The 12,315-nt window shown below is 38.1% G+C and overlaps 1 long non-coding RNA gene across 1 annotated transcript; it reads left to right on the plus strand.

Moving 5' to 3' along the window:
- The first annotated feature begins 2,126 nt into the window (after window positions 1-2,126).
- On the plus strand, window positions 2,127-6,324 carry LOC127530773 (uncharacterized). The gene is made up of 2 exons (XR_007937414.1): window positions 2,127-2,645; window positions 4,831-6,324. It is a non-coding gene; the product is annotated as an uncharacterized LOC127530773 (long non-coding RNA).
- Window positions 6,325-12,315: the final 5,991 nt, after the last annotated feature.

Consider the following 12,315-nt stretch of genomic DNA (forward strand, 5'->3'; position numbering starts at 1 on the left):
TCTGGGAGAATGTCCTTTGGACAGATGAGACCAAACTGGAGCTTTTTGGTAAGGCACATCAACTCTATGTTCATAGACTGAAAAACCAAGCATACGAAGAAAAGAACACTGTCCCTACGGTGAAACATGGAGGAGGCTCAGTAATGTTTTGGGGCTGCTTTGCTGCATCTGGCACAGGGTGTCTTGAAAGTGTGCAAGGTACGATGAAATCTGAAGACTATCAAGGCATTCTGGAGAGAAATGTGCTGCCTAGTGTCAGAAAGCTTGGTCTCAGTCGCAGGTCATGGGTCTTCCAACAGGACAACGATCCAAAACACACAGCCAAAAACACCCAAGAATGGCTGAGAGAAAAGCGTTGGACTATTCTAAAGTGGCCTTCTATGAGCCCAGATCTGAATCCCATTGAACATATGTGGAAGGAGCTGAAACATGCCATTTGGAGAAGACACCCATCAAACCTGAGACAACTGGAGCTGTTTGCTCATGAGGAGTGGGCCAAAATACCTGTTGACAGCTGCAGAACGCTCATTGACAAATACAGAAATCGTTTAATTGCAGTGATTGCCTCAAAAGGTTGTGCAACAAAATATTAAGTTATGGGTACCATCATTTTTGTCCAGCCCTATTTCATTAGTTTGTTTTTTTTAAATAATTATGTTAATCAACAATTCAAAAGTGATGGCTGATTTTGATTATTTAATTTTCAATAAATTTTTATTTATTGTTACTTTTGTGAGTTTCAAGTGATTTCAGTGAGAATTGTGGGTTTTTCCTTCTTTAACTGAGGGGTACCAACAATTTTGTCCACGTGTGTATTAGTTTTTTCAATGAGAGTGAAAGTGGTAAGAAGATCAACACCTCTCCCATATTCATCTGTTAAATATGAAACTGCAGCCACAACACTGTTATCTTGCTAGACTAGACTAGATATGAGGAAATAGCTCGGTTGGTTCTATCGAAAGGTAAGAAAATCTGCCTATCAGCACTCAACAGTGAACACCTTTGATATTTTAAATTTGTGCATACACACACAGACATAATGCCTATGTAATGACTGACATCAACCTTCATATCTCACTTTTGGCAAGAATTTGAGGAGGTGAAGTCATCCTTTGAAAGTCCTTTCTGTGGATTATTACTTTGAGAAGATGTGAGCAAAAGATGCTATTTGTTGTACATGGGAAATGTAGCATTCAGGTGTTTCTGGTGATCCACCCATGACTATGAACCAAAGCTAGATTCACAACTGGGCAAAGGAGGAAACATATTAATGACCACAAACAGCCTTTGGTTCACTTGGGGTCATTTTTCAAAGTGCTTTCACGTAGAGAAATAAAACTGGCATTGCAAATTTACGTAGCAAGTTTGAATATTAAGGTTAAGACCTTACAATATTAAATAAAATACAAATGTTCCTGACTAATTTAAATATTAAAGTTAGGACCATACTCCATATTATTCTAACAAATCACCTGATGAAATTACATTGTTATTAAACATTTATTCACTGAAAGAGATCCCCAGCAGAACCAGGCTCAGGTAGTCAGACATGGTTGACTGGTGAGGGTGAGGAGAAGGGAGAAAAGTGTAGCAGAGACAATTGGACACAAATAGAAGATCATAAACACTGGGCAGGTTGGTGGGACTAGTAGCTGCAGATCAGACCTATGCAGAGTCCGACATACTTGCACAGAGAACAAACACCAGCAATAAGCAATAAAATGTTTCATAAGCAATAACGGCACAACATCGAATAAAAGCAAGTCTATAAAAAGGGGTTTTGATGAAGTGATTTTAAGGAAGCCACTGATTCTGTGAGCTTTATCTCCTCAGGGCAGTCGTTTTAAAGCTGAGGGCGTCACAAGGTCACCTTCAGATTTTAAACCTCAACCTTGGACCAGCAACAAAGGCTCCACCTGAGGATGTAAAGCTGCCAGCTGGCTCCTGTTGTCAGTATTCACTGACATAATAAGGCCCTTAAGGTATTTTAGCTGCTTTGCATAATCGTTGATGGCCCCTGTGCCAAAATCTAGTTCAGACCGTCATTTTTCCATTTGATACTGTGCCAGGAGCTACATAATATTCCAGTGCAGGAGGGGGGGGCACATATGAACAGTGAAGAGGAAGGCTGTGCAGTTAACTGAGATGTTTCATCCCTCCATGGCATCGATTTTGACCAGCCGCTTTCAAATTTGGATCTTCTGAGCTCCCCAAATGGATGCAGTGCAATACTAAATCTTAGAAACGATAGGGAGTACAAGTCAAGATGAATCAGCACGCTATTATTTACTTTTCTCAACACAATGTCAGCACAATTACTGCTCATGTGGAGTAGAAAATGAACCAAGTGGGAATTAGAAATGACATCTGTCTTCCTTTTACTTCTGTTGTCTGCTGAAAAAAAACAGTTAGGTATGAGATACAGACAGAGAGCCAGAGAGAGAGAGAGGGTTCACCTGTTTTAATTTTAGAAAGAGAGCAACTCTTGGATGAGGAGCTGTGATGTCATCTCAAGTCCCATACGTATGCTGAGCTGTACCGAGCCCAGTCTGAGGCAGACCGAGAGGGAAACACACCGGGGCTGCTGACAGGACACGATGCACGTACCGAGCATTCATGCAGGCAGGAGAACCGGCTTTATGCAGGTAAGAGCCAAAAACAGAACTGTTTTAGAGGTCACTTTAGATAGATATATATTTATTTATGTGTAAATATAGAAACCAATGCAGATGCAGCTTCTGCCCACCTCACATTTTCACAACACCGGCATGTTTCCTTGCCCTGCGTGTGTGTCCGAGCATGAATACAAACACACACAGCTTTGATAGATTACTGACATGAAGGTTACATCGAGGCTGGGATAGTAGGTACGCTGTGCACGAGCCACCAGATATATTGATGAATAATTCACTGTGTCATAGGAGTAGCTGTCCAGGCAATTGAATGTAAAATCAACAAATAACAATACAGAGACAATCCAGGACAGCGGAGGAGTCTGTGTCTGCCTGTATGAGGGATGCCCCTGCTGTGTCCATTCACTGGGACAGGATGGGTGTGGCACCTAGCAGCAGACCATTTGTCCTCTCTGTCCTCAGCATTAAAGTCCTTTTCACTCCTGCTAGTGGGTCTGTGAGCACCAGACAGCTTTGGATGATGAAGGTCAAACGGTGGATTTGAGCGTGCAGGTTGACATCTGTGTGAATCAGATGAAAGAATTACGCAGGGAAATATCTGCGCCAATGAAAACAGCCTCTCCAGAGGGAAAAGTCACCGGTACAGACTCTGTTATTGTTGATTTTAATGTCTTCAGTGATATCATAAAGCACAGAAAAGCACAGATTTTTATCACATTGAAGCCTCAGTGATCTCTTTTTGTTGCTACAGCTGTCCGGGCAAACTGGGTTCGGCCTCATTTCTACATACATTTTTAATACTTCAGATTAGGGACACTTGAGTGGTTCCCCCATTTAACCTCCCTGGTTACCCATTTTCTACTGTGCTCACAGCAGGCATGTGAGTTATTTTGGCAAAAAGTTAAAACTGAGTCACGAATGGATTCAGATTTTAGTTTCTGTCAGGTTTTGTATATCAAACTTTAAAGCCTTTCTTGTCTTTCATGTTCTTGCAGCAGCACACTTGCCTGACATGTTTGTGATGTCTCATCTAAGAGGCCAGCCCAAGTCCTCTGGCATTAAGCTTTGACTTGTTTCTCAGTGCTGAAAAGAAAAACTACTGCTGCTGCATATGCTTACATCTTACCACATTAGAACTACCACTTTAACCAGTGTTTTGTGGCTGTTTATTATTTTGATAAATAACATTTTCAAATTTATTTATGAGGCAAATTTGGAAACAACAAGAACTGCAGCAAAAATGCTGTATAATTAAAATAGCAAATAATTAAACATAAAACACATCTGAATAAAAAGTCAGTAAAATAATCTTAATATAAGGACACAGTACATTACAGATGGAAAAATTATGTTATCAAGCTGTACTTGAATCAAATGCCATAGAATTGTATTTATGTATTTTGTCTTTGCATTCTTTACATTGTTATATTGTTTATATCTATCCAATGATCACAAATATAGCTTGGCATCTTAACCCCCGTGTTGTCCTGCGGGTCAAAATTGACCCAGTTTAAAGTTTGCAAATGTGGGGACAAAAAAAAAAAATTCATAATGAAAATTCTGATGTTCACATTTTCAACATTTTTGGGAAATCTTTGAACATTTTTTTGTGAGGAAAAAAAAGAAATTTTAAAAATGTTTCTTAATAACATTCACAAACAAATCAACCAAAGTCCAGTGAAATTCGCTGGATTTTGGTAGATTTTTATGTGAATGTTTTTAAAGAAAATATTGTAAGTTTTACTGATATATATGTAATCACTTTCGATATTTTTTAGGATTTTTTTTTTGGAAGATTTTTCCTCATTTTTAGATATTTTTTAGGATTTTTTTGGGGAAGATTTTTACTTATTTTTTGAAAATAATTGCAAGGACTTTGTCTGCAAATTTGGGTGATTTTTTTTTTTAATAAAACTTTTAAGGGAAACTTTCAAGGAATTATTGGAATTTTCTTCCGGAATGTTTTGCAAATTTTCAGAAATTTGGGGAATTTTTTGCTGATTTTTTTGGATTTTTTTTTCAGACAAGGAAACAATGTTTTTTGGTGCCTGTAAATGAGGACAACAGAAGGGTTAAATGGTACATTGGTGTACAAGGGAACAATGTTTTGTCCTTCAACTTCACTCGAAACGTGAAAATATATCTACAGTACACTCATCTGCTGCCTAATAACCTTCCATCTATTCCTTCCCTTCAGGCATTTATTAGATCTTCAGCGACATCTGTGCTCCATCAGGCTGGAGAGAAGAAAACCCAACATGGCATTGGAAGTGATTCATGTATCAGAGCTGCAGTATGAACAGACCCTGTGGTCATTATAAAGCCACACTGAAGTGCTGCAGTACATTCAGAGGAGGTTGTTTGTTCTGAAAGAAACTCACCGGACTGATTGTAGCTCCCTAATTCAACCCCTCTCTTTCTGAACTTTCCTTCAGTGATTTTTTTTTTTGTTGCAAAAAGCGACTTCTGTAAATATTTACATGCCGTCTCTGGCAGCTGTGAGAGACGGAGAACACCTTGAGGCCGACCGGCTCTGACTCTGCCTCTGCTGGTTTCCCTCGTCAAGCCCTGCAGGCTGTCCTGGAAGTGAAAGTTCAATGAGGAGCTGCTCCTCTCGTTTTGTGAAACTTTGTGGTTCTCGTTTTCCTCCTCTGCTTGTATCTTCCCTTTTCTCTTTTTTGTCTTTTGTGGAAGAACTATTACACATATTACAGAGAGAAAACACACTCATTTGCATTTACCCAGGAAGTGCTGTGGGCAAACTGTGAAACTCAGACTTCCCTTTGAAAACTAGCAAATAGGATAAATGTTAAAATACTTTGAACGCTTCTGCAAGTATTTTCAATTACTCACTCTTTATTTAAATTATTGAAATCTGGATTTGTTATTTATTTATTTATTCTCAATAAACAAACTGAAAAAAATTAAATACAAACTCTCAAGATAGAATAAATGTAATAAATCTGAAAAAATCTAAACAAAATGAATAAATACAAGAATATAAACTAATAAAAATCAAGTTGATGAAAATGAATCTCTGAAGAGTCAATATATGTCACTAAATTGCAGTTTTGCTTCTCAATTTCTTAGCTGCAAGTGCATATTTTTTTTTAAAATAACAATTTTATAACTATTAATGTAGTAAATTGAAAATATCCCAAAAAAAATCTACATCATATCACAGGTACACTGCATCTCATTATATATTTCTGAATAAGTGGGTGCATTAGTGATAATGTATCTTACTCACATCTTCACCTGTAAATTCTGCAGGTGAGTGAGTGAGCATGAGTGCATCTACTGAGCCCTGTGTGTAGAGCTTCTGTGTAACCTGCCTGCTGACCTGTTTGAACACACCATGGGCTGCGCCATGTGTTCACAGCTGGTTGACATGTGGACTGTGAGGGTGAGCCGGACGGGCCGTAGGGCCATGGAGCTCACCGCCTACCCACAGATGCTGCAGGGCGGCTACCACAGAGTGACGGGCCTCCACTACATGTCCTCCTTCTCCGACGCCGAGGACTGCTGTGACGACACCAGCTCAGGCAGCTCGCTCACACTGGACTGGCAGACACAAGCGACTGATGGCTGACGCTAAACCAAGAGCTGTTATAATGCAAACATGTAAATAAACATGATGTAATACACAGGAATTTACAATAAATGTGGTGATGCTTCTTGTTTTTATTTAGATTGGCTCTTGTTTGTCAGAAGTATTCAGATATTTTACTTGAGTGAAAGCCTTTTTATCTGTAAAAACACACTTGTCCTGCATTCAGACTGTAGATACATATACACACGTGGACAAAATTGTTGGTACCCCTCAGTTAAAGAAGGAAAAACCCACAATTCTCACTGAAATCCCTTGAAACTCACAAAAGTAACAATAAATAAAAATTTATTGAAAATTAAATAATCAAAATCAGCCATTACTTTTGAATTGTTGATTAACATAATTATTTAAAAAAAACAAACTAATGAAATAGGGCTGGACAAAAATGATGGTACCCATAACTTAATATTTTGTTGCACAACCTTTTGAGGCAATCACTGCAATTAAACGATTTCTGTATTTGTCAATGAGCGTTCTGCAGCTGTCAACAGGTATTTTGGCCCACTCCTCATGAGCAAACAGCTCCAGTTGTCTCAGGTTTGATGGGTGTCTTCTCCAAATGGCATGTTTCAGCTCCTTCCACATATCTTCAATGGGATTCAGATCTGGGCTCATAGAAGGCCACTTTAGAATAGTCCAACGCTTTTCTCTCAGCCATTCTTGGGTGTTTTTGGCTGTGTGTTTTGGATCGTTGTCCTGTTGGAAGACCCATGACCTGCGACTGAGACCAAGCTTTCTGACACTAGGCAGCACATTTCTCTCCAGAATGCCTTGATAGTCTTCAGATTTCATCGTACCTTGCACACTTTCAAGACACCCTGTGCCAGATGCAGCAAAGCAGCCCCAAAACATTACTGAGCCTCCTCCATGTTTCACCGTAGGGACAGTGTTCTTTTCTTCGTATGCTTGGTTTTTCAGTCTATGAACATAGAGTTGATGTGCCTTACCAAAAAGCTCCAGTTTGGTCTCATCTGTCCAAAGGACATTCTCCCAGAAGCTTTGTGGCTTGTCAACATGCATTTTTGCAAATTCCAGTCTGGCTTTTTTATGAGTTTTTTTCAGCAGTGGTGTCCTCCTTGGTCGTCTCCCATGAAGTCCACTTTGGCTCAAACGACGACGAATGGTGCGATCTGACACTGATGTACCTTGGCCTTGGAGTTCACCTTTAATTTCTTTGGAGGTTGCTCTGGGCTCTTTGGATACAATTCCAACGATCCGTCTCTTCAATTTGTCATCAATTTTCCTCTTGCGGCCACGTCCAGGGAGGTTGGCTACTGTCCCGTGGGTCTTGAACTTCTGAATAATATGAGCCACTGTTGTCACAGGAACTTCAAGCTGTTTAGAGATGGTCTTATAGCCTTTACCTTTAAGATGTTTGTCTATAATTTTTTTTCGGATGTCCTGGGACAATTCTCTCCTTCGCTTTCTGTTGTCCATGTTCAGTGTGGTACACACCTTTTCACCAAACAGCAGGGTGACTACTTGTCTCCCTTTAAATAGGCAGACTGACTGATTATGAGTTTGGAAACACCTGTGATGTCAATTAAATGACACACCTGAGTTAATCATGTCACTCTGGTCAAATAGTTTTCAATCTTTTATAGAGGTACCATCATTTTTGTCCAGGCCTGTTTCATTAGTTTGTTTTTTTTAAATAATTATGTTAATCAACAATTCAAAAGTGATGGCTGTTTTTGATTATTTAATTTTCAATAAATTTTTATTTATTGTTACTTTTGTGAGTTTCAAGTGATTTCAGTGAGAATTGTGGGTTTTTCCTTCTTTAACTGAGGGGTACCAACAATTTTGTCCATGTGTGTAGCACATCAGTCAAGTACTTCACTTTAAAATAATTTTAAGAATAATGCACTTAAGTAATCATAACTTTAACCACTTTATATTCCCACTTTGCTATATTTTGGAGGGAAAAAACCCGTTTTATTCCTTGAAATACTTCAGAATGGGATGTTAACTTTTGAAATCCTGATCATGTATGCAAATGTACGCTTGGTTTTCAAGGTTGTGCGCCCTTACCTCTCAACTTTTTTATTCGTTGCACTTCTGGAAATACTAGCAGGACAACAAGGGTTTCTTCTAGGTGGCAGTGTCACATCCCTTTATGTAAAACTGCCTTTGGACAGCTGGCTTTTTTCTGCAAAGCAATAACGGAATAGAATAAGCTCCTCACTTGACTAAAGACAATGACTGGTTTTAAAGACTTTTCTACTGAGACAAAAAAAAATGGATCCGGAGAAACTAAACCTGTCACCTCTGTGTGAATGTGAGATAATGCTTTTCTGCCTTTACTTCCTTTACTCTGCAGATTAAGAACATGTAAGCAACCTAAAAAATACCAACCTACACTAAGCTGCACATGTAATTAAAAGTAGCTCTACTTCAAGTAAGCTGTAGAGCATTAAGATCTTGTATAAGTGTTAAAACATCAGCATTAATATAATGCACTTATTTATTAAGCCTCAAAAAGGAACTCTGCTTCACAAGTACTTCTTCAATCATATTAACGATGTAGTATTTTACTTAGGTAAAAATGTGAACACAGCACTTTTAGCTGTAATAGAGTATTTTGATTACTCACCAGTAAAATGTGCTTAAAAAGTCAGAAGTAAAAGTTGGATTCTTAAAGATACAGTAATGTGGAAGCAGTATTTTAAGACTGTAGTTGACTGTGAAAAAGCAATTTGTGACTACTGTATATACAACTGAGTAATTTAATTAGCCTTTTTTAATTATAAGTGTGATTATACATAATATCATGTAGAATTACTGTCATTTTTATAAGTTTTTAGTGTTAAATCATAATCTGGACAGTAAATTCACATTATTTGCCTCTGAAATGCTTTAAAGTAAGTAGAGAGTGATGAAGAAAATAGCATTGCTACAGGCACCTTCTAGTGTCACTCCTTTATTCCATTACCCATTGTTATTCATAATTACCTTTTACCTCTTGCCTTTTCTTGTTTGCGACTGTCTGCCACACCCACTGTCTCTACCCTCATTTGTCATTAATTAGCACTTATGTGCAAACTGACCACAATTCTTTTTGTAAGTGGATACTGTCCCCTCCCAACTGTCTGATCAACTGTATAAAATGTTTTACTCAGTAACTGTTCTGGGTCGGCTTACCTTTCCGGGCTCACGCTCCGTGTCGGTAGGCCCGCCGTATACCGGAATAGGAATAAACACCTCACTACAGCAAACTTCACAGCCACAATTTTGGGTCAATTTATTCAATTAAACTATCAGAAAATGGAAACTCTCCTGAAGCACAAGTAACTGTAAACTGTATTAAAATATAGTCTGTAAAATACAGTATTACACAAATTTCTCAGTAGTATGTAATTAAATGTTTTCATCACGCTTTACTACGCAGAATGATGACTGAATATGATGTTGAGCAACCCACGCATCCTGGCACCACTACAATTTTGATTGCAGAGGAAATTTTCCATGTTTTGCAACCAACTTTACAACCCATATTGTGCCAGCAGATTCACAGGAAGTGTGTATGACCAGCACAATGCGGAAAGTAAAAGCATGTTGACTCTATAAGTCACGCAGGGGCAATGTCCCACAGACCTTTAAACATGACTCCCATCTGTCCAGTTTTTGTGTTTTTGGTGGAGGGTGTTGGGAAGCAAAGTTCAGAAGTTAGTTACACTGGCTCTAGTTTTCACAGTAACAGAATTCCACCTTTAAAATTCTTATATGTACAAATATATATATATATTTTAAAAAGAAGTTTGTCATTACTAGGCTGGTGAACCAAAGAGGAACATTTTAATAGTTTTAATTTAACCCTCCTGTTGTCTTCATTTACAGACACCAAAAAATATTGTTTCCTTGTCTGAAAAAAATCCAAAAAATCATCAGAAAATTCCCCAAATTTCTGAAAATTTGCGAAACCTTCAGGAAGAAAATGTCAATAATTAATTAAAACTTTCCCATAAAAGATTTCTTGAAAAAAATCTCCCAAATTTGGCAAGAAAATTCTTGTAATTATTTCCAAAAAATTAGTAAAAATCTTCCAAAAAATCCTAAAAATATCTAAAATGATTACTTATATATCAGTAAAACTTCTAATATTTTCTTTAAGAACATTCACTTAAAAATCAACCAAAATCCAGTGAATTAGCATTTTTAACATTTCTTTTTTCCTCCAACAAATGTTCAAAGATTTCTCAAAAATATTGAAAATGTGGATATCAGAAGTTTCACTGTGAGAATGTATATATTTTTTCCAAATTTTCAAACTTTAAAATGGGCAAATTTTGACCCACAGGACAACACGAAGGTTAATTTAAGACAGGCAAGATACTAGGGCAAAAAGAGTAGCAAGGAACTGGGCAGATAGTGGGAACACTAGAGTCAGGGACTGGATAGGATACTGGAAATTTGGAGTTGAGGCTTGGATTGGTAGCTGGAAACTGAAGTGAGCCAGCGAAATCAAAAACCACAAGGCAGGAGGTCTGAGGACTGGAGCTGAGTCATCCAAAGACTGTATGAGCAGAGTTCTAGCAGAGTAGAGATGGCAGAGTAAAACATTTGAAGCGAGCTTGACAGCTGTGATGTGGTGCAGCTGCTGAGACTCTGCTCCGGCTTCAAAACACCTGCCTGCACGCCTGCAGTGGCGCACACACACATAGGCAGACACACAAATTACAGAGTGAGAAAGTAGCTGCAGGTAAAGGAGGGATTGGAGACAGGGATGGGGAGAAAGACACCGACAGCCATGGAGACATTACGAAAGATGTTAAAGACCTTAATGCCAATAACATGGCTGGTTATTTTGTGCCTCTTCTGTTTTGCATCTCATTTGGGTAATTTTGTGTCACTTTCAGGTTATTTTACACGACAATTTATTCATTTAGTGTCTCTATTTGAGCAGAAAAATGCTGCAAACACCAAGAGGCCCGCATGAAAACAGCATGGCCGGCCAATTTGTCTTTCTTTTCAGTCAATTAGCGCCTCTTTGAGATTGTTTTGCAACTACATGGTTGACTTTTGTTTCTCTTTAGTCATTTAGTATCTCTTCTTGTTGGGCTGTTGTGTCTTTTTGTGGCTGTTTGGAACCACTTTTTGGACATTTTCTTCCACATTGGGATGATTTAATTTACTCTTGAGCAAGAAAACAGTCACTTCATAGATAGTTTGTCCAGGGACTCAGTACTGATCATGACAGTAAAATAGAACTAAAAGTCAACCCTCACATTTCAGAGGAGAAAATTTGACTTTTTGCTTCACTACTTTTACTTAACAGCTACAAGTTGCTAACAGAATTTGTAAAGACGCTCACATATTAATACCATCAGGAAGCCCCTATGTAAAGGACATGTTCAGCCATTCTGTTTTAATAATGTGCCTGTTTAGTTAATTTGCATCTACTTGTGGTTGTTTTCCATCTTTTTTTTCTGTAGTTTTGAGTCTCTTCAGGGTGGTTTGCATCTCTTTGTGGCTAAATTATGTCTTCGTTTAGTCATTTATTTATCTTTGTGGTTAATTGTTGTCCTTATCTAGCTGGTATTTGTCATTGTGGTTGATTTATTTTGTGTAGTTAGTTATTTTTTTGTGGTTGATTTCTCTGTTTAGCCATTTAGTGTCTTTCTGTGGTTGCTTTGCTTCTCTGTTGAACTATTGTAACTTTTTGTGGTCGTTTTGAATCTATTTTTGATTTTTTGTGTGTCATTGCGGGCACTGATTAACTCTTGAACAAGAGTTTTGTCTAAGGAGTCAGTAATCTGATGGTTGAAGTACAATCTAACAACCCATAAACAGTTACTCCAGGAAAATGCTGCCTGATAGATCAATAATTAAAAAAATCTAAACTAAGAAAAGCAACACAGACAGTAACATTTGTTGATTCTTTGTGAGCATTTTGTTCCTGATATGTAACCTTTGGAAAGACTTGAACTCGTCACAGGTATTTCCACCTCCAGTGAGGTACTACAACTTTTACTCATTAAAAAAAACAAGAAAAAAAAACTCCACCGCTGTACATGTGAAGTGGAGCCTCAGGCAACCAATACTGGCGTGCCAAGCAACTTAATGCTC

This window comes from Acanthochromis polyacanthus, chromosome 18, assembly GCF_021347895.1.
Source record: "Acanthochromis polyacanthus isolate Apoly-LR-REF ecotype Palm Island chromosome 18, KAUST_Apoly_ChrSc, whole genome shotgun sequence".
NCBI lineage: Eukaryota > Metazoa > Chordata > Actinopteri > Pomacentridae > Acanthochromis > Acanthochromis polyacanthus.